This window comes from Myotis daubentonii, chromosome 14, assembly GCF_963259705.1.
Source record: "Myotis daubentonii chromosome 14, mMyoDau2.1, whole genome shotgun sequence".
NCBI classification, from domain to species: domain Eukaryota; kingdom Metazoa; phylum Chordata; class Mammalia; order Chiroptera; family Vespertilionidae; genus Myotis; species Myotis daubentonii.
In genome coordinates this window covers 1,618,771-1,639,616 of record NC_081853.1, presented here as the reverse complement: position 1 = coordinate 1,639,616, position 20,846 = coordinate 1,618,771, and the positions used below count along the sequence as shown (strand labels likewise).

The window sequence follows — 20,846 nt, the reverse complement described above, 5'->3', positions numbered from 1 at the left end:
TAAGGGGGGAAAAAAGAGAAACAAATGTAATAATCTTAACAATAAAGATTTAATTTTTAAAAAAAAGAATAATATACAGACTCCCAACAGCAGACGAGAGGATCGCAAGAATCAAGTCAAAGATTTGAAATGCGAAGAAGCAAAAAACACCCAACCGGAAAAGCAAAATGAAAAAAGAATCCGAAAATACGAAGATAGTGTAAGGAGCCTCTGGCACAACTTCAAGTGTACCAACATCCGAATTATAGGGGTGCCAGAAGAGAGAGAAGATATTGAAAACCTATTTGAAGAAATGATGACAGAAAACTTCCCCCTACCTGATGAAAGAAATAGACTTCCAAGTCCAGGAAGCGCAGAGAACCCCAAACAAAAGGAATCCAAAGAGGACCACACCAAGACACATCATAATTAAAATGCCAAGAGCAAAAGACAAAGAGGGAATCTTAAACGCAGCAAGAGAAAGAAGCTCAGTTACCTACAAGGGAATACCCATAGGACTGTCAGCTGATTTTTCAACAGAAACTTTGCAGGACAGAAGGGAGTGGCAAGAAATATTAAAAGTGATGAATACCAAGAACCTACAACCAAGATTACTTCAACCAGCAAAGCTATCATTCAGAACTGAAGGTCAGATAAAGACCTTCACAGATAAGGAAAAGCTAAAGGAGTTCATCACCTCCAAACCAGTATTATATTACATGCTGAAAGGTATCCTTTAAGAAGAGGAAGAAGAAGAAAAAGGTAAAGATACAAATTATGAACAACAAATAAATATCTATCAACATGTGAATCTAAAAATCAAGTGACTAAATAATCTGATGAACAGAATGAACTGGTGATCATAATAGAATCAGGGACATAGAAAGGGAATGGACTGACTATTCTTGTGGGGGGGGGGGGGCGGGAAGGGGTTAGGGGGATGCAGGAAGAGACTGGACAAAAATCATGCACCTATGGAATGAGGACAGTGGGTGGGGAGTGAGGGTGGAGGGTGGAGGGGAGTTATGGGGGGAAAAAAGAGGAACAAATGTAATAATCTGAACAATAAAGATTTAATTAAAAAAATAAATAAAAAGTCCTTCCCCAAATCACCTCAATTAGGTCCCAAAGATAGGGACCTAATTCAATCAGACAGTAAAAACGTAGCCAGTGAAGTCCCGAGACAAAGGAAGTGCCGAGCCGCCTCCGTCGCCGCCGCTTAGTCCGCCTCGCTCGCCGGGCCGCGGCCGCCCTAGGACTTTGAATATGTCGGGGATCGCCCTCAGCAGACTCGCCCAGGTGAGGAAAGCTTGGAGAAAAGACCACCCATTTGGCTTTGTAGCTGTCCCCACAAAAAACCCCGACGGCACGATGAACCTCATGAACTGGGAGTGTGCCATTCCAGGGAAAAAAGGGACCCCTTGGGAAGGAGGCTTGTGTAAGCTACGCATGCATGCTCTTCAAAGATGACTATCCATCCTCACCTCCGAAATGCAAATTTGAACCACCATTGTTTCACCCGAACGTGTACCCTTCGGGCACTGTGTGCTTGTCCATCCTCGAGGAAGACAAGGACTGGCGGCCAGCCATCACAATTAAGCAGATCTTATTAGGAATACAGGAACTTCTAAATGAACCAAATATTCAAGATCCAGCTCAAGCAGAGGCCTACACAATTTACTGCCAAAACAGAGTGGAATATGAGAAAAGGGTTCGAGCACAAGCCAAGAAGTTTGCACCCTCATAAGCAGCGACCTGCGGCAACATCAAAAGGAAGGGATTGGTTTGGCAAGAACTTGTTTACAACATTTGCAGATCTAGCGTTGCTCTATCCAATAACTAGTCACCTAGGGGAGGTGGGCGGGCGCCATTTTCCATTTCCGCCACTGGTACACAGTTCTCCACTTGCTGAATTGCCCAGTTTTTCATACAGGGTCTCTTCCTTCAGTCTTTTGTATTTTGATTGTTATGTAAAACTTGCTTTTATTTTAATATTGATGTCAGTATTTCAACTGCTGTAAAATGATAAACTTTTATACTTCTATGAGTCCCTGAGGAGCTAGTTCCCTTTGCTCGCGGGTGCAGGCATGCTTCCCCTGTCAGAGCTACACTACCCTCCAGCTGGCTGTATGGAAAGGAAATCGGCCTGTCCCCTCCCTCGCGCCTCTGTCCTTCTCTCCGCAGAACCTGGGTTGTGTTGCTATGAGCCTCAGATCCAAAGTCAGCCGGCCTCTTGTTTTCGCATCACTTCCTTTGTGTTTATATGGCGTTTTGTCTGTGTTGCTGTTTAGAGTAAATAAACTGTTTATATATATAAAAAAAAAAAAAACGTAGCCAGTGAAACCAAAATCATCAGTTCCACCCAGTCACCTGCTGGTTGAATGCCCCCATTTCTTCAATCGTCTGCAAAGCATGCTTTCTGGTGTGTGATGAGGGAGAGCATTCAAGTCAGCTCAAGGGCTAGCCACTCCGCTGCCTAGTGCGGTTGGGAGGAGGACAGGACCAGACTGCCTGCGCCTGCAGCGCAGCAGAAGCTCATGGTTAACTCCGCAGGACCCCACCTGAGAAGGCCTGAAAGCCCTTGTTGAAATCCGGTTCTGACAAAACTCGGAAAGTAGCGTTTAAAAGATTATAGCATGCATATTACAACAGTTTCCCATATTTTCATTTCCAGGCATCAGCTACGATGTAAAAAAACCAAACAAACTGTGCTAAGTAAAATGTCTGCACAAGCAGGCGTTCCCCCGGCTAGAGCCTCCACATAACTGTGTTCAAGGAAGAACAAAGGAGACGCCTTGGGAAAAGGCACAGCTATTCTCTGATGGGAATGCCCCATGCCACACACACTGTCTCCCTCACAGAATTCTCTCACGTAAGAAGCTTTTCAGCGAAGCAACACAATTCCTCTTACCAGCCCCTGCATCCCCAATCTTGTCACCAAATTCAGCTATGTCCTTTGACTTCTTAGTAAGAAACAGTTGTAGCTTCTGCAGGACACGCCATGCACATGAATTAGGAAGTTTACACTACTTAGTTCACGCCATTGCGTCTTACCTGAGAACTGACCTCAGGCCGCTCTACTTTCTGACCCTCCTCATCAGTCACTGATTGGCCTGCAGTCCATAATGGCTCACACTGCCCCAGAGCCAGGGCTGGACTGCGCAGGGGAGACTCATAAAAGACGGCTACAGAGCGGGGCTAAGCTGATGGGGGAAAGCGCTCCATCATGTAAGTTGTACCCACCTTAGGTGCTCACGCTCAATTACCTGTTATCACTGTGCTGCCTTTTGCATACAAAGACAACTGGGTAAGAAATCTAACCCTGATGCCATAATTACGTGTCCAGTTACCATTTCTGCCTGTATCAGAGTTTCCCCATTTTTAAAAAAGTTTTACTCAAGCCAGAACCGGTTTGGCTCAGTGGATAGAGTGTCGGCCTGCGGACTCAAGGGTCCCAGGTTCGATTCCGGTCAAGGGCATGTACCTTGGTTGCAGGCACATCCCCAGTGGGGGGCATGCAGGAGGCAGCTGATCAATGTGTCTCTCTCATTGATGTTTCTGGCTCTCTATCCCTCTCCTTTCCTCTCTGTAAAAAATCAATAAAATATATTTTAAAAAAAATTTTACTCAAGATCTAGCTTGTACTTTGATAATCTAGTAATAGTGAGCCAATGACAAGTAAAGACAGAATTGAGATATACAGATACGAAGGGAGGAAAAATTATCACAAAACTTTGATATCTCTTACCCAGCCAGTGTGGCTCCATGGTTAACATCAACATATGGACTGGGAGGTTATGGTTCAATTCCCAGTCAGGGCACACGCCTAGGTTGCGGGCTGGATCCCCAGTAGGGGGCGTGCAAGAGGCAGCCAACTAATGATTCTCATCATTAATGTTTCTATTTCTCCCTCTCCCTTCCTCTCTGAAATCAATATAAAATATATTAAAAATATTTTTGACATCTCTCAAGCCAGAATTAGTGCTGTAATTGACCTCCAAGTGGCAATTTTTAAAGAGTTTGCTGCAACAATCAAGTCTACATTAAAAAGTTATGAAAGGAAAAATTAGTCTTTTTATTCTTCTGCTCTGAGTTCTAAACTGAATGACAACAGAGCTCCAATAAAGACACTTGTTCCCCACTAGCCTGCATTTCTCATGATGACCTGATGGCACTCCGTGCTAGCTTTCTCACACACGAAAAACATACTGCATCTCAATCAAGCTTTATTACTTGCCCTTCAAGGAAATGTCCTGAACAGGTCTGGGATGAAAGTATTTCTTGCTTTTTCAACATAAAGTAGTATGATGAAAACCAAAACATTTCACACAAGATTTATAATACATTCAGAAGTTTGGGGACAAAAAAAAAAATTAGATAAAATTCCTGTTTTTTTCATTTTGGAGGTAAGAACACTAAAAAACAAGAATTAAGGCAGCAACCCAATAACATTTTAGAAACAGACTAATAAAGGCTCACCTCATAAGACATATACATCATTCTCTCACTGGTACAGCAGCCTTCTTTAAGAAAAAAAGTCTTCGGTAAGAAGAACAAAAGGATAAATTGAAGTTTATCAAAATTTAAAACTTTTGGTCTTCAAAAAACATCAATAAGAAAATTAAAAGACACATATAAACTGAGTGGCCAGATTATTGTGACCACCTGACATTTGTAGGCACATTAGCCGTACACTGCATCGTATGGGATATGGAAGCCGAAGGCCTGTTCGAACACCTTTGCTGTCTGCAGTTACCAAGATAAAACGTCTCCAATTCGCACAGGAACACAAGGATTGGACAGTCGAGCATTGGAAAAAAGTCACGTGGTCCGATGAATCACGTTTCCAGTTGCATCATGCAGGTGGCAGAGTGAGAATTTGGAGGGAAACAGCATGAAAGCATGCACCCCACATGCATGAGTACCACCCTTCAAGCTGGTGGGGGCAGTGTTATGGTTTGGGGCATGTTTTCCTGGCATGATTTGGGCCCTTTAATTCGTATGGAACAACGTCTGAATAGCACAACATACCTAAGTATCATTGCTGATCAAGTTCATCCTATCATGTTGATGGCATATCCCAATGGAGATGGCTTCTTCCAACAAGACAATGCGCCATGCCACGGTGCTCGTATTGTGCAGGAGTGGTTTCAGAACATGAGGGAGACTTTACCTTGCTCAGGTGGCCCCCACAATCACCAGATCTCAATCCAATTGAGCATTTGAGGGACGAAGTTAAAAGAGCCATCGGGCAGCTGGTTCCACAACCATCAAATCTCACAGAACTGGACAGTGCTATTCATCAGGCATGGTTGTCAGACTCCTCGCATCACCTTTCAACATCTTGTGGAGTCAACACCAAGAAGAATCGCCGCAGTATTGAAGGCAAAAGGTGGCCCAACGAAGTACTGATGGGTGGTCATAATAATCTGGCCACTCAGTATATTGATAAAGGGCATATAGCCAGAATATAGAAGGAACTCTTGCAACTCTTAAAAGGCAAACAACCCAATTTTAAAAATGGACAAAGTAATGAACAATTGACGAAAGAAGATATACAGATGGCTAATAAGCACAAGAGATGCTTGACATCATTAGCCACTTGAGAAATGCAAATTACAACCACAAAGAGACTCCACAATACACCCACTAACAGGGCTGTATCAAGAAGACAATACCAGGTGTTGGTGAGGAACGGAAGAAACTGGAACCCTCATATATTGCTGGTGTTTAATATAAAAAATAAAACCACTTTGGAAACAGTTTGACGTTTTCTAAAGGGTTAACCATATAAATCAGCAATCCGCGCCTAGGTTATCTACCTAAAAACACATGTCCACACAAATGTTTACAGCAGCATTATTCATAACATCCACAAATCAGAAACAATCCTAACCCCTAACAGGTAAATACAGAAAATGTGGTTTACCCATGCAAAGGAACACTACACAGAAATAATGTAAGAAGATGGACAGACTTCAAAAACAGTGGTGTTAACTGAGAGAAGCCAGACACAAAAGACTATCCACCAAATGATCCCACTGACATGCAATTTCTAGAGACTACAAGGAGATCAATGGTTGGCTGCCTGAAGAATGAGGACTGACTGCAAACAGGTACAAAGGAATTTTTTGAAGTGTTGGGTTCTACAACTGGGCTATGGTGATGACTGTGTAACTGTGTAAGTTCACTAAAACTCACTGAATTATCTGATAGGAGAATTGTATAATAAATTATTTAATTCGCTGTTAAAAGTGAAAACTTTTTAAAAATTGATTTCAGAGAGGAAGGGAAAGGGAGAGAGAAATAGAAACATCAATGGTGAGAGAGAATCATTGATCGGCTATCTCCTACAATGGAGCCTGCAACCGGGTATGTGTCCTGACTGGGAATCAAACCGTGACTTCCTGGTTCATAGGTCGACACTCAAACCACTGAGTACCATCAGCCAAGCAAAGCAAAAACTTAAAAACCCCAATTCTCTAGAAGTGTTAATAATGAAGCTAATTTACTTTTCAAAATATTATTCTTATTCTTTATTTACCAATAGACAATAGAGTATGTTTTCAAACAGAAACTGTTAGGATTAAAGGAAACTAAAGATGGTAGCAGCTCCCATGTTAAGGCCCGCTGCTTAGAAATCTCCAACACAGCACACACATTCCAGTCTCATCTGCAGGATCAAAAAAACCAATGTGCTGTCCAATAACTGTGCATTTGGCATTTCTTCTAGAGAAACAAAACTTACATAGGGCGGGGCAAAAGTAGGTTTACAGTGGCGAGTACATGAGACATGGTTTATTCTTGTATTATTTATTATTTTGTATTATTTTCCATATGAACAACTGTAAACTTACTTTTGCCCCACCCTGCTTTCACACAAAAGCCTGTACACAAGTGTTTACAGCAGCTTCATTTGTTCAGAGCCAAAACCTGGAAAAAACCTAAATGTCTTTCTGTGGGTGAATGTTGGAACCGTGTGACATCCATTCCATGGTATACCAACCACTAATTAATAACAAAGCCTGGCCGGTGTGGCTCAGTGGATAGAGTGTTGACCTGCGGACCAAAGGGTCCTGGGTTCAATTCTGGTCAAGGGCACATACCTCAGTTGCAGGCTCCTCCCTGGCCCAGGCCCTGGTCGGGGCTCATGCAGGAGGCAACCAATCGATGTGTTTCTTTCACATCGATGTTTCTCTCTGTCTTTCCCTCTTTCTTCCACTTGCCCTAAAAAAAAAAAAAAAAAAAAAAAAGGAAAGAAAAAGAAAAAAAAAATCAATGGAACAGTATCCTCAGGTGAGGATTAACAAACAAACCAAAAAAGTAATATAAAAATGAGTGAACTATTGATAGACACAACTTGAATGGATTTATGAAGTAAAAAAAAAAATATATCAAAAGTTGTATGTATGATTCCATTTACATGACATCCTTGAAGAAAAATTAGCAACTGCCAGAGAGGTTAGTGGAGGGAGAGGTGAGAGGAAGGTGACTGTGGCTATAAAAGAGTAGCAAGATGGATTTTTGTGATGGGACCCTTCTGTATCTTGGCTATATGGAATTATACAAACCACACATACGATAACATCACATAAAACTAGCTATGCATTCTCATATTCTCCACTTCCCAACCTCACAACTCCACACACAGGTCCAAGTAAAACTAGAGGAATCAGGATAAAGTTTGCAGATTGTATCATTGTCAGTGCCCTGGATGTGACACTGCACTATGATCATGTAAGATGCTACCATTAGGAAAAACAGGATAAAGGGTTTATGATATATGAGATTTTCTTGTAGTATTTCTTACATACGAATCTACAATTGTTTCAAGATAAAGTTCAATTCCGGTCAAGGGCACATGCCTGGGTTGCGGGCTCCATCCCCAGCGGGGGTGTGCAGGAGGCAACCAATCAATGATTCTCATCATTGATGTTTCTATCTCTCCCTCTCTCTTCCTCTCTGAAATCAATAAAAATATATTTTTTAAAAAAGATAAAGTTCTTTAAAGAGTTAAAAAAAATACTATATATGCACTACTACTTCTATGGAATATCAACATTCTGAGGCTAAATTATATTTGTCTTGCAATATATTATTCTTTTTATGGGTCATAAATCTTTTCCTGTAAAGCAGACCTAACAAAATTTGTGATCAAAATCAATCATTAACTATTGTTCCCTAAATACTACAGAAAAAAAGTAGTAAAGATATTCAACACTTATGACTTGTATACCAAGCCATAAAAACAATCTCTGGAGGTAGATTAAAAACTTTCACACAACACAATACAAATCTCATCAATCAGAAAGTGTTTTCTCCAGTGTGGTGTAGAACCTTCAAGCCTCTAAGACACACAATCAGCACACTTTTCATTATGAATTCCAGGTTTACCAAGCAAGTCATTAACCTGGGTTCTTCACACCCTAACACTAACCTGGGTTCTTAGCTCCCTAGTCACTAACCTGGGTTCTTAGCTCCCTAGTCACTAACCTGGGTTCTTAGCTCCCTAGTCACTAACCTGGGTTCTTAGCTCCCTAGTCACTAACCTGGGTTCTTAGCTCCCTAGTCACTAACCTGGGTTCTTAGCACTCTGACACACACAAGTACATTTAACAGGATACCTGAGCATCTGGTTAGTGGGAAGAACTACCAGGAGAAACTGTCATTCTCCTTATACTCAGTCTTTTAGGAGCCAGAGTTCATCTCCATCTACTGTCCCCACGTAAATCCTGCAAAGTTCAATCCCTTGAATATGGTGACTGACTGATGGCACCCAGCAAGACTTCAATGGAGTGAATCCTAGGAGGAGGAGGGCTGGGAGTCAAGGTAAGTGGGGGGGGGGGGGGGGGGTCCTCCATTTCAAAGAAAAAGAAGCAGCTCTAAAGGACCCATAACACTGATAGTTATAATTATACAAAGAAAATTAAGATGGGCACCTACTATATAGTCCTTTTGCACCCTGAACTAAACAGACAACTAAAGACAAAAGATAGAAAACATGAGATAAGACTATAAAACAATCAAAAGGATAAAGTTCAAATTATAACTCAGGGAAGCATGCCCAGAAGATTAAACCCTTTCAACAATCTGAAAACACAGTTAATACAGAAGGATTTAAATTAGCATATGAAAAGACGTACTATGTTTGAGAATTGGAACTCAAAATTGTTAAGAAATCAATTCCCAAAATTGATATATCTGAATTTAAATTAATTAAAATCAAATAAAATTTAAGTTAACTTCCTCAGTCTCACTATCCACATTTTAAGTAGTCAACAGACACATGTTGTTAATAACTACCATATATTGGACAGTATAAATACAAAACATAAGCATCATTACAGAAAGTTATATTGCTACTGATCAGTTCTGATCTATAGATAAAATGCAATCCCATCAAAATACCAGCAAGTTTCATAGAAGTTGACAAGCTAATTCTAAAACTTACTAGAAAAAAAAAAAAAAAGAGGACCTAGTATAGTGAAAACAATTTTGAAAAAGAAATACCAAGTTGAAGGACTGGCACTACCTGAATTCATGATTTATGTTGGCTGCTTACAGTATTCAAAGACTGTGTGCACTGGCAGACACCTAGACTCAATGGGACAATACAGCTGTGGACCAAAAGGGGCCACGGGCTCACCTGACAGGCTCAGGGGAGGCCTGCGTGGTGGTCTTGCAAACTCAGACCTACAGTCACCACGAAGGATGGTCTGAAATGAAAACTTTTCAACTAAAAGCAGTTCATGGTGGGTCGTCATGTCCTAGGCAGGCATCTTCCCTGACAAAGGTCAGTCTTTGCCGTAGCTGAGCCAGTCTGCTGTCTTTTTGCATCTACAATCACATCTCCTTGGAAGGTCAGTCATTTCCCCTTTTCCCGACCCTCACAGCACAGGCTCCCCTGCAGAGACCACAAATCCCCTCATTGTCATTGAATGAATTGACTGTTAACTATCCTATAACCACCTGTGTAAAAGAAGTATGTGTCTAGCCTGGCCTGTGTGGCTCAGTGATTGAGCACCACCCTATGAACCAGGAGGTTAAGGTTCAATTCCAGTCAGGGCTCCATCCCCACTAGGGGCCATGTAGGAGGCAGTCTATTGATGATTCTCTCTCATCATTGTTGTTTCCATCTCTGCCTCTCCCTTTCTCTCTGAAATCAATGAAAACATTTTTTTTTAAAGTATGTGTCTATCATTTTACTTTTTATCTAATCCCAAAGGGGAAGTTGCCCCCCTTTGCTTTCTCCTGCCTCCCTAATCCATCACCAATGGATTTACTGTGACCCAGTTACATCTCCTCTTTTTATTCTAATGTATAAAATAAGGTGCAAAACTACCTTTCTCGGGAGCATTATCTCAATCCCAGCAAGCAATTGTCAACAGTTAAACTCAAATAAACTCACAAAAATTCTTTACAGGTTTGAATGTTTCTTACACTGACACAGTCCAGAAACATGTCCACACAAATACGGGCACTGATTTTAAACAAAGACTCCAATGCAGTTCGATAGAGAAAAGACTTTTTCAACAAATGGTGCAAAAAAACAACAAACAAACAATAAACCTGGGATATCCATATAAAAATTAAGACCCATAATCCAAAAAAGAACCCCAATCCATACCTATCTCCATAAAGAATAATTCAAAACAGACCATACATTTAATTATAAAACCTGAAATGCACAGCATGACAGTGAGTTTGTAAAGTGACTACAATAGTTAACATCTATCTTCCCATATAGCTACAAAAGATCATCTGGATCTACTTTCATAACTTTCCTATACGCCATACAGCAGGGTTAACTATAATCATCATGTTGTGCATTACATCCTAAATACTTATTTCTTTTATAACTGAAAGGTTACACCTTTTGACCACCTTCCTCCAATTCCCCCCACCCCTGAAACACACAGAAAACATTTACAAAATACATCTGATAAAGAACTGTTATCCAGAACATAAACAACACAATTTTAAAATGGGCCAATTTGAAGTCACTTCAACAAAAGATATATGGAAGACTTATATAAGCACATAAAGAGGGTTATTATTACTCACTAGGGAAATGCCAATTAAAATTACAATGGGATGCCATCTACTAGACTGGCTACTAAAGGCAAAACAACTGGCAATACCAAATACTGAAGAGACTGCACAGAAATTGGAATTCCTACACTGCTATTGAGAAAGCAAAATGGCACTTAAGAAAATAAAAATATTCTTTTTGATTTTCATTACAAAAGTTCACCAAAATTCACAGACCGGCATACGGAAAAGGGTTAATTTTACTCTATTTAAATACCTCAATAAATCAGATTTTTTTTAAATTCTCAAAAATTAAGTGTTTTCTCTAAAATATTTTAACATTTTAATTTTCCATTCAAAAGCTCCCGTTTCATCGAGCACTTCTGAGAACCTCATATGACCAGCTTCATCAAACCTCCACACTGCAACATAAAGTCACCTGATGTCCCACATTAGGAGATAACGTTTCAAATGCATAGAAATGTACAATCAATCAGATAAGCTTCACAAAGGATAAAAACAAATGAAGCATCCACTTCCGCCAAAGCACCCACACACATACTTCCCACTGAGAGAATCAGGTGGGAAGAAAAACATAAATATATCAAGAGAGCAAGTTCACCCCAAGGCCCCTTGTAGCAAATGAGAGTTTACTTATCAAGCAAACCAAATCACAGACTTGGAAACATTATACTAGTGAAAGAAGCCAATCACAAAAGACTACATATGACATCATGATTCCATTTCTATGGAATATCCAGAATAGGCAGATCTTTAGAGACAAAAAGTATATTAGTGGTTTCTTAGGACTGGGGATGGTGTGTGGGGAAGGAGTTGGGGTACCTGGAGGGTAACAGCTAAAAAAGTATGGGGTTTCTTTAAGGTTGATGGAATGCGACAATGTCACAACTCTGAATAACGAAACACTAGTGAATTACATACTCTAAATGGATGAACTAAATAATATGTGAATTGTGTTTTAATAAAGCTGTTAACTGCAGAAACTGGTTTGGCTCAGTGGATAGAGCGTCGGCCTGCGGACTGAAAGGTCCCAGGTTCGATTCTGGTCAAGGGCATGTACCTTGGTTGCGAGCACATCTCCAGTTGGAGATGTGCAGGAGGCAGCTGATCGATGTTTCTCTCTCATCGATGTTTCTAACTCTCTATCTCTCTCCCTTCCTCTCTGTAAAAAATCAATAAAGTATATATATATAAAATAAAGCTGTTAACTGAAGGGCAAAGTAAAAACTTGTTAGACATAAAACACAGACACAAAATAACCAATCACCTACCACAAGGAAATCTGGATCCACAACAAAGGAATGAAGAACACCAAAAATGGCAAGTAAATATGTGGGAAAATATAAAAAACTTCTCTCATTATGTTGTGAAATCCCTTTAAAAGATAACTGACTACTCAAAGCAAAAGTTAATTTGCGGGGGACTACAACATGCGTGTGAGTAAATACATGCCAGTAACACCACAAAAGCCTGGTGTAGCCCAGCCGGGGTGGCTCAGAGGCTGAGCATCCACCCAGGAACCAAGACTCCCGATCAGGGCACACGCTCTGGTTGCGGACTTGATCCCCAGTAGGAGCGTGCAGGAGGCAGCCAGTCAGTGATGTCTCTATCTCTCCCTTCCTCTCTAAAAATCAATAAAAATATTTTTAAAATTTTGTGAAGGCTTGGTGTAGGAAAGGTGCAGCATACTACTTTCAGGTTCTTATGCTATATGTAAAGAAGTAGAATATCACTTGAAGGAAAACTGTGGTAAGTTAAAGATGTATACAAAAGCAACAACTATGTAACAACCAAGAGTTACAGCTAAGAAGTTAAGAAAAAACATATATGGGATTAAAAAAAATACTCAATCCAAACAAAAGCAGAAAAGAGGGAACAAAGAATGGGTAGGAAAAATAAAAAATAGCAAAAGAGTAGATTTAAAACCAATCATAACAGTAATCACATTAAATGTAAATACTTCTACCACAATTTAAATGCAAAGATTATATGATTAGAAAAACAAAATGCAACTATATGTAGTCTATGTAAACTATATATTAGAAACCCATTTCAAACATAGACACAAAAAATGGGAAAAGGTAAGCCATTCTAACCCAAGTCAAACAAGCAAAAAAAGCAGGAGTGGCTACATTATTTTATGACAAAGTAGATATCAGAGCAATAAAATTACCAGGGACATTTCATAATGAGGAAAGACTCCACTGAGGAATTCTAAATGTTTATGCACCTAAGAACAAAACTGGCATAATTAAATTAGATGTTAAATCAGAAAGTCATCTGGAAAATCCACACATACTCTCAAACTAAATAACATAATTCTAAATACAGTTATGCACCACATAATGACAACTTGGTCAAAGTCAGGACACATATATGATGGTGACCCCATAAGACTGTAATAGAGCTGAAAATTCCTATAGCCTAGTGATGTCACAGAAGTCTTAATGGTGCAGCACAACACATTTACTCACGTGTTTTTTGGTGATGCTGGTATAAACACACCTACTCCACTACCAGTTGTGGAACAGTGTATACAATTACAGTAGTAGCTACACCACTTAGGTTTGGGTAAGTGCACTCTATGATGTTTGCATAATGAAGAAATCACTAAAGACACATTTCTCAGACTGTATCTTGGTCCTTAGGCAGCACATGACTATAATGTATGAGTCAAAATAAATTAAAGGGAAAATTAGGAAGTATTTTGAATTGAATGAAAATGAAAACACAAAATTACCTAACTTTATGGGTTGTAACAAAAGTAGTACTTGAGAGGGAAATTACCAAATATATAACCTGAAAAACAAAGTTCTCAAATCCGTGATTTCAATTTACACCTTAAGTAACTCTGGAGAGAAGAACAAATAACATTTAAACAAAAAAAGTAAATAGTAAAGATCAGACAAGAAATCAATACAAAGGTGAAACGAAGAAAACTCAGTGAAATCAAAAGCTTGTTGAGATCAATAAAATACTGGTAAGCCAAACTCATCAGGAAAAAGAGAAGAAATGCATTACCACTGAAGAATAAAAGAGATGACATTTCTACAGATACTAAAAAGGATGGTATGAGCATATTGTGAACAACTTTATTTCAATGAATGGCCAAAGTCCTACATTCCTTGAGAGGCACAAACTGCCAAAGTTCACTCAAAAAGAAATGAGTAATTTGAGTATTCCTATACACTTTAAAGAAATTTAATTTATAGTTAAAATCTATCTAGGCCCAGATGGCCCCATTGGTGAATTCCACCAACCATATCCAACATGGATTACTGCTATGAGAATACATCATGACAAAGTGAGATTTACCCCAGGAATGCCAGGTTGGTTTATAATTCTACAAATCAACCAATGTAATTCAGCATTTAATATAAAAAACCATAAAAGTATCTTAATGTAGGAGGAAAAATGTGTTTGACAAAGTCCAACATCTATTCCTTAATAAAAAGTCTCAGCAAACCAGGATAGAAAGGAACTTCCTCGATCTACCCCCCCCCCCCCAAAAAAAAACAAACCTACAGCTTATACCAAACTTAATAGTAAAAGCCTCCCTTAAAAATCAGAAACAACATAAAGATGTTCACTCTTACAACTTCCGTTCAACACTGTGATGAAAGGGTTAGCCAGTGCAATAGGCAAGTAAAAAAAAAAAAGTCCAAATTAGAAAGGTAAAACTACCTTCATTCACATACAAGATCATCTATGACAAAAAATCTAGAAAAACTACAAAGGAAAAAACAGCTACTAGTATAGCTAAGTTTAGCAAAGTTGCAGTATACAAAATATACAAAAATAACTATTTCTATACATCAGCTACAATCAGAAATTGTGAAACTTAAAGCAGTAACATTTACTTAGCATAAAAATTGTTAAGCGCTTTCAGATAAATTTTACAAGATACGCAAGGCTTGAAAACCACAAAACAATGCTGAGAGAAGACTTACATAAACGGAGAGCTATACCATGTTCAAGGATTAGAATACTTAATTCAATATTGTTAAAACATCAGTTTACCCCAAGTTTATCTATAGATTCAAAACATCCCAATAAAAATTCCAGCAGGCTTTTCTGTAGAAATTGACAAGATGATTCTGAAATTTATATAGAAACGCAAAGGACCTAGAATTGCCAAAATAACTTTGAGAATGAACAAAGTTAGAAGTGTTATACTCTGATTTCAAGACATTCTAAAGCTGCATTAAGACAGTAGTACCCATGTGAAAAAAGACAAATAGGTCAACAGAACAAAACAAGTCTACAGACAGTGACATACATACAGTTCATCGATTTTCAACAGAAATGTCAAGGCAACTCAGTGAGGGGAGAATCATCTCTTCAATAAATGGTGCTGGAAAAATTAAATAGCAGGAAGTAATAAAAAATTGCCTCACCCTTACAAATTGGTATACAGGTATTAACTCAAAATAGACTAAAGAACTATAGGAAGTAAAACTATAAAACTGGAAGTAAAGGTCTGAGAAAACCTTAGTAATGCTGGATTTGGCAAAGATTTCTTAAATATGACACAAAAAGTGAAACTTATTTAAAAAAATAATTGGGTTTCATCAAAATTAGTAAGTCTGCTATTCAAATGACTTTGAAAACATATATCTGAATCTAGAATAATGAGCCCTCACAATTCAATAAATCAAACAACGAAATTTAAAAATGGTTTGTAAAAGCTATGAAACGAAAATAACTTAAAAGGAAAATATAAAAATGGTGAAGGGAATAAGCAAAAAAAAAAAAAAAAAGATCAGATGGTAAATAAGCACATGAAAACATGTCAACATAATTAGTTACTAGGAAACACAAATTAAAACCATAAAGGGCCACCATGAGATACCTGCTATAGTCTAAATGAAAAAGACTAACTGTTGAGGGCTGCTAGGAAACACTGGGCATCTTTAAATATGTGGCTGAAACTCAGAGCCACGCCCAGAGCGGACCTAATCAACAGATTGGGACGCCACTCAGTTTGACCTTCCGGCCCAGTGTTAAGGGGGTGAATCTCATGATGTCGCCAGGAACTCAAGACCCACCAAGATGTGATGTAACTTCCTGTTATTCGAGTATTTAATAAACTCCTTCCGGTGCGGTGCTGGGGCTCTCTCTCTGCATCTGTCCCTCCATCAGAGGGCAGACGCCACACCCAGGCCCAGCTTTCACTCTATTTCTGTCTTGTGTTTTTCCCTTTTTCCTTAAACCTCATCGCGTTCTAATCAAGATTTCATCAACCCCCGAGTTCTCTCTCTCTGCGTGGTTGCAGGAAGAGAGAACCCCCTTCCAATAACTAACCATGTCAAGGCTAGCTGGGATGTGGAGCCCTCAGAACTCTTAGTAAAGATACAATCAGTTTAAAACAGTTTGGCCGTTAAGTTAAACTTACCCACTGATTCCCTCCTAGACCTTAAGCATGCATGAGAAGTGAGAGCTTATGTCCACAGAGAGGTGTTCGGGAATGGACAAAGCAGCTTTACAACAGACAGAACATGGAACCTCATATGTCTGCCAAAGGTGAACTAATAGAATATGAACACAATGAAATATTACTCAGCAATGAAAAGGGATGTACATGGATGCATCTCATAAGCAAGCTGACTGCAAGACAATAGACCCGCACCCCAGAAGAGTATATACACGATTACATTTATAGAAAATTAAAGAAAATGCAAACTAACCTATAGTGACAGAAAGCAGGTTAGTGTTGCCTAAGGACATAAAAGAAGGAATTACTAAAAGAGAACATTTTTAGAGGTGAAAGATGTGATCACTACAGAAATACAGAAATTATACACTAGTGCACAAAATGTATTTTATAAGGGTTCCTGTTTATCATCTTTTAAAATCGAGATAAAATCTACTTGTTTATAATTATTTGAGGATGTGCTCTAGAAATGCTACAAAATAGAACATATTTTTATAGAGAAATGTATTTTCTCACTACCGTTAAGTATTTTCAAAATGTTCTATCTTCATTCCTAGTTATTAGCATAGAGCCTAACATTTTAGCTGTAAATTTATTATCAATACCGTGAATACCATCACACACACACCCTACAAATTATAACATGTATCTCTTCAGAAACAATCTGTCCAGCCAGGGTTTCACCAAGGCATAAATGGCTTTCCTGATGACGGAAGAGATCGTAAACCTAGCCTGTTTACAACTTCACCTAATTGAGGTCACTATGCTATTTCTCATAGTCCCTATGGCGGAGTAATCCGACTCTTTTCCTTATCTCCACACCAGTATCTGGTCCAAACATTTTTATGTACAGCACAAGAAAAGATGTGAAAGAAAAGAACACAACCAGGCTGAGTTTACTCAAAAGTCAATTACCTAGTTAGCTCTTTCCTGCTTTCTGCTGTCACAAGCTCTAGACCAGGGGTGGGCAACCCTTGGCACACGTGCCAAACATGGCACGCCAGTAACTTCTGCTGGCACTCGAAACCCTCTCTTATAATCTTCCATTTACAATTTTGTTCTTAATATCGACTTTTTTATTTTTCAGATAAATTCAGTGTAGGTGCATCTTAGATAAATAATTTTACATAACAAGTTATCTTAAAGACCATAGACATGGATTGACAAGAGAGGGGAAGAGCAATTTCTATGCCTCGGCCTTAACTCTCCCTGCCTTCCTAGATCCGACCAGTGTTTTGGTTTCATCCACATACACTTGTGAATCTTTGTTCTCAGTGATGAATTTTGTTAAGTCTCGTAGTAGGAGTAGCCTGGCGGATGAAAGTAGTAGCTCGTGCATATCTCTGAAGGTCACGAAATATAAACCTGATCTAAAATCTCTGTCATCAGTGATGCAGCAGCGAGAGTCCCACTGATAATGTCAAACGGAGTCATGAAGTTTTCTGTCGGACTATCAGTGTACATGTATACATTAAAAAATAAATGTATTTTTCATCATCATATACTGAGTTTTTGTCGCTCGAATTAATTTTATTTCTTCAAGGTTCTTCACATACGTACACCTTAAGAGATATCAAGTAGGCGTAACATGTTCTCAAAAAATTAAGGTTGGCACTCAGACAAATTTTGAGTCAGAGATTTTGCTGGTTTTGGCACGCACTCACAAAAAGGTTGCCCACCCCTGCTCTAGACGGTTTGGCTCAGTGGCTAGAGTATAGGCCCGAGGACTGAAGATGCCAGTCAAGGGCATGTACCTCGGCTGCAGGCTAGATCCCGGCACTGTCAGCGCACATGCAGGAGGCAATCAATTAATGTGTCTCTCTTATATCGATGTTTCACTCTGTCTCTCCTCCTCACTTCTACTCTCTCTAAAAATCACTGGAAAAATATCCTCGGGTGACATTTAACAAAAAAAATAAAAGCTTTCCTGCAGCTGGACAATGGGAGAGGTGGGACTTCTTTCACTACTTTTGAATACCTAAACCTTAAAAAGCAAAAGGTAAAGATAAAAAGACAACAGCAAATCAATTTTCATTTGCCGGAAGCCTTCTTTTCTTTAATTCTAGGATTTGGATTTTTTGGGAGGTAGTGGTGGTGATGAAAAGGTCAAAGGTAATGATTAAATAAATTTTAGGGTTAGATGAGAAAATTCTAAAACATAAAACAACTGGAAACAATTGGACTAATTGCTCTGCATTCATCATTCTTATGTTGCTTTCTGCTGTAAAGCAGGAGAGGCCAGCAAGATTGTTGTTTCTGATTCTAAATAGCCCATAGCAAGAATTTAAAATGTGTTCATTCATATACAATAAAAAGTACAACACAACTTAATGCAAATACTTGCTAAACTAAAGGTCAAATTATATACTCAAGTACAGAACTTTAAAAAGTTTGATTTATCTGCATGCTACACATATCCTGATTCTTATTAAAGAACAATATACAGTATGGAGTTTCCTCAAAAACTTAAAAATGAAACTCCCATTTGACCCAGTGATCCCACTTATCAACACTAATAAAAGAGAAAAATGGTAATTGGCATACGAGCTACCCTTTTCACTGGCTAATCAGGGCTATATGCAAATTAACTGCCAACTAAGATTGTCAGTTAACTGCCAACAAGATGGCGGTTAATTTGCATATGTAGGCACAATGCAGGGAGGCAAAAGGGAAAGCAGGAAGAAGCCCCCTGCCACTGACAGTGATTGGAAACCCAGGGGGGAGATAAGAGCTGGGGGGCAGGGAGCCATGATCGGAGAATCAGGTGCCTTTTCCGCCCTGGCCAGTGATAGCAGGAAGTATGGTTGGAGCCAGCGATGGGAGCTGGGCACGGTCGAAGCTGGCAGTCCCAGGAGCTAGGGGTCCCTTGCCTGGGCCTAAAGCGAAGCCCACGATCGTGGGGCCGCTGCCGCTGCGGGTCCCCGCTGCCTGGGCCGGACGCCTAGGCCAGAGGCGTCAGGCCTGGGCAAGGGGCCGATCCTGCGATTGGAGGGTGATGGGGGTCAATGCCTGAGGGCTCCCAGTATGTGAGAGGGGGCAGGCCGGGCTGAGGGACACTCCCCCCCCCACACACACCCAGTGCACGAATTTCGTGCACCGGGCACCTAGTAGGAATATAACCTAAGAAACCGGAAGTACCAATCAGAAAGAATGTATGCACCCCTATGTTCACAGCAGCACAATTTACAATAGCTGATTTGGAAACAGCCCAATTGCCCATCAGCAGATGAGTGGCTAAAAAAGCTGTGGTAGCCCTAACTGGTTTGGCTCAGTGGATAGAGCGTCAGCCTGCGGACTCAGGGGTCCCAGGTTTGATTCTGGTCAAGGGCATGTACCTTGGCTGCAGGCACATCCCCAGTAGGGGGCGTGCACGAGGCAGCTGATCGATGTTTCTCGCTCATCGATGTTTCTAACTCTCTATCCATCTCCCTTCCTCTCTGTAAAAAATCAATAAAATATATTTTTTTCAAAAAAAGCTGTGGTACATCTACACCATGGAATACTATGCAGCTGTAAAAAAGAAAGAACTCTTAACCTTTGGTACAGCATGGAAGGACCTAGAAAGTATTATGCTAAGCAAAAGAAGCCAGCCAGAGAAAGACAAGTATCACAAGGTCGCACTCATATGTGGAATCTCATTAACAAAATAAACTGTAAAAGAAAATAGACGCAGAGACATAGAAGCACGGAGCAGAATGGAATCTCAGAGAAGATAGAAGTGGGTCGGTGGGAAGAGATCAACCAAAGAACTTGTACTATAGACATGCATAACCCATGGACACAGACAATAGGGTGGAGAAGGCCTGGGGCAGGGGCGAACTAGAAGGGATCAATGGGGAGGAAAAATGGATCCATGTAATACTTTCAACAATGAAGATTTTTTTAAAAAACACACACAGGAAGATCCAAGATGGCGGCACAGGTAAACACTTATACTTGCTGCCTCTCACAACCACATCAAAGTAACAGCTAAAAGGCAGAACGACCACCCAGAACCGCGGGAAGGCTGGCTGAGTGCAAGTTCCACAACCAGAGGTGAAGAAAGCGCATTGCGACTGGTAGGAGGTGTGGTGGCGCAGGAAGAGCTGGCACCTGGCTGTGCTGCTCTTTTAATCGGGAGGGAGACAGAAGCTCCCGCTTGCTCTGAACTCCAGTTCCAGGCGCGACTCTGGGGGACCCAGACACATACGGGGAGAAACTGGACTGTCTGGCATCGGGACAGGAACGCGAGGGCAGCTTTCTCTCAGAGGTGCTCGCAGCGATCACTGTTCCTGCGCGTGTGCGCAGGACGCAGAGACCCGGGGACCCCTCCATTGCAGGGCTGACTGGCAGCCACTGCTGTTTACTCCACCCTGGTGATTCCCAGAGACCCGTCCCACCC

General features: G+C 40.1%; 1 protein-coding gene and 1 pseudogene across 4 annotated transcripts in view; one reads left to right on the top strand and one right to left on the bottom strand.

The window, feature by feature from the left end:
• Window positions 1–20,846, bottom strand: part of RYBP (RING1 and YY1 binding protein) — a 97,257-nt gene that overhangs the window by 46,146 nt on the left and 30,265 nt on the right. The window lies entirely within an intron of this gene.
• On the top strand, window positions 1,155–2,308 carry LOC132215196 (SUMO-conjugating enzyme UBC9-like; annotated as a pseudogene).